The following is a 3,132-nucleotide window of genomic DNA, read 5'->3' on the forward strand; positions in this document are numbered from 1 at the left end:
CTTAAACTCCTCATTGGTGACTGCACTGAACAATGCATTCAATGCTCTGCTGTTGAAGTTTGCCGCCTTGATCTTGGCTTCATCCCAATCAGCCGGCGCTTCCTTTGGCTTAGTCCAGCTAATCTCTACAATTTGCCACACATTTTCATCTAAAAACTGCAAAAAGGCTCTCATGCGTACTTTCCAGTATGCATAGTTAGTCCCATCAAATAAAGGAGGTATAATTAACGACTATCCCTTATCCATGACAAACAGGGGTCAATGGATTAAACACAGTAAAGATTAAACCTAATCAGAGTGTGCCTGCTCTGATACCACTTGATAAGCCACAAACGTATTGACCCCTTGTGATTAAATCAATTGATTAATTAGCCAAGTTATTAATTAATCCAATTAATCATGCAAACGCGTGGCAGCACAAACAAATCACCACTAAACTAAATATTCAGCGAAAAATAAATAACACTGTGATTTGTTTACGAATAGGGAAAACCCTAACGGCAAAAATCCCACTGGGTGATTTTCAGGTCACCACTCCCGAAACTCAACTATTATCACAACAAGCAGTTACAAGTAAAGGAATCCCAAGTACCTTACCAACCTACAGTTGAATTCTTATCCCAATACCCAATTGGACTTGTTCTGTAGTGACAGTTCCCACTTTTGATGCACGACTCCCAAGTACGTGACTAACCAATTTGCGCAGATTCCAGTATGCGACTTCAATCACCAACTAGAAAGAAAGGTTGGCTGCAAATTTCTTCAATTCATACACATGATGAAGATTAAGAAGATGCTTGGTCACAAAACCCAAAGGTGCATATACACAGCAACTTCTTCAGAAGAGATGAACTAGGGCAGAATTTTGTCTCCGGTCACAATTTGCTTGAACAGAGTTTGCTCAATGCTTGTGTAACTTGTGAACTGTTAGACGGCCCTTAAAACAATCTTTTTATATGTCTAGGGTTAGAAGAAAAGGAAGCCCAAAGACACATCCACGAATCCCAAGAAATCATATCAGAAATTCTGATTTTATAAACCTCGACAGCTAGAAGCTATCGAGAAGCTGTTGAGCAAGTGTCAAGCCACAGGCTTGAACAGCTTTACTGAAGCTCGATAGATGCAGCTGTCAAGCCAGCTGTCGAGCTTTAATGAATTTGCACTTTCAGCTTGTTTTCTTAACAGACTTGAAGGCTTTAATACTTGATCTTGAAACATGGTTTCTTAAAGTATTTCAACACATCCTAAATCTACCCAAATACAAGTAAAGTGCGTTTTGTCAAAAGATTAGCCAATTACATAAAAGTATTACATATGTTCTTAACATGTGAACCACATATGTCCTAATAGAACGGACAATCCTCACCCTTGGACAAGGACTCATGCTAGTTCTTATTGTCATCTCTAAACTTGCTATACCCCCCTTCTTCACATACTTCTGCAGTTTCCCTTTCCGTATCAACTCCTCTATTTACTCCTTTAGATCCTGACAATCTTCTGTATAGTGGCCATGATCCTTATGAAACCAGCAGTACTTGTTCTTGTCACGGATGTTAGGGGATGAATGCAATGGTCTTGGCCATTTTAGGTAGTGCTCGTCCTTAATCTGCGTTAAAATTTTATCAATTGGCATAACTAGGGGGGTGAACTTTACCGTTCGTGGAGTTTTTTCATTTTTCATTTTTCCTCCGTCACTGAACTGACGATCTGGGCGGTCCCTTTTCTATCCTCTACGTTTGTCCTCCTTCCTTTCCTTGTTCCCTGGTTTTTCCACGTCCCTTATGGCAGCCAGTGCTTCTTCTGCGTTCATGTACTTCTGTGCTTTCAAGAGCATCTCTGCCATCGTTTTTGGAGGATTTTTTGCGAGTAAAGCCACGAACTCCCTGGATCGCAGTCCTGCTTTAAAGGTCGTCAACTGCACCTTATCGTCAACTTCGTCCACCTCTAGGGTTTCTCGAGTGAAGCATTTCACATTGGACCTCAAGGTTTCTTTATTTCCTTGTCTGATGGTGAGTAAATGATCTGCCGACCTCTTAGGATGTTGTCCTCCAATGAAATGACGTAAAAAGGTGCTGCTCAGCTGTTCGAAGTTATCGATGGACGATGTTGGCAACTTGGTGAACCATTCCCTCGCTGCTCCTTTGAAAGTGGTGGGGAAAGAGTGGCACATTATCTCGTCAAAGGGCTGTTGAAGGCCCAGTGTCATCTTGAAGGTGTTGAGGTGATCCTGGGGATTCTTGAGCCCGTCAAACGGCTCAAGTTGTGGCAACCGAAACTTCGACGGTACTGGGCATCCTAGGATCACTGTTGTGAAAGGCGAGTCTGTTGCCCTTACCATTCTACCCATGCTTTGGTCTGTCTTCTCTCTAATAGCATTTCTCAACTTGTCCATCTCCTTCCTCATCTCTTGAAGAAGATCTAAATTTTGTTCTGCCGGAGTAGTAGGTCTTCGATGGTCACTCCTTCTATGGCTATTTCCCTCATCCTCCACGTTGTTTTCGGATCGATTCTCCTCATGTTGAAGCCGTAGCTTCATTTCCTGATTTTGCCTAGTAAGTTCTTCAATGGTGGCCGCAAGAGCTTGGACTTGCTGAGCCAAGGCTGCGGAATCTTGATTGGACACCATCTGAATACTGAAGTTGATGGAAGCAGCGTTTTCGAATAAGAAAATGAAAACGCCACGTTTCCCACAGATGGCGCCAAACTGATAAAACGTAAGTTCGTCAGTCAGGGTGGTCAGATGGAAGCAATCTCCAGCCTATATGAATGTACCCTCAAAGGTGGTCACCAGTGTGGTGCCTGCCACAATGCCTCCGATGCCAAAGTCAGTATAAGAAGCTCTTTGGGAATGAGCAAGTAATGTAATAGAACAAAAGAAATCTCTCAATGTCTATGTGTGTATGTACCTTGTACTTGGCAATGTGTGCGCTTTATATATGCCTTCATCGCTTCTAGCTATCGGGGTAGTTATGGAGGTCTTAATGTTTCTTTTGGTAACGTTTGGTGCTGTGTAATGTGGCTTCAATGTGCTCCAACGGTTCATACAGTTGGCCTTGTAACTGTTCTGGGTGTAATTGTGCTACATTGAATGGCCTTCCTGCCTTCATCAATGACGTGGGTATTTATTTTGCT

The sequence above is a fragment of the Quercus suber genome, unplaced genomic scaffold, assembly GCF_002906115.3.
Source record: "Quercus suber isolate HL8 unplaced genomic scaffold, Cork oak 2.0 scaffold_378, whole genome shotgun sequence".
NCBI lineage: Eukaryota > Viridiplantae > Streptophyta > Magnoliopsida > Fagales > Fagaceae > Quercus > Quercus suber.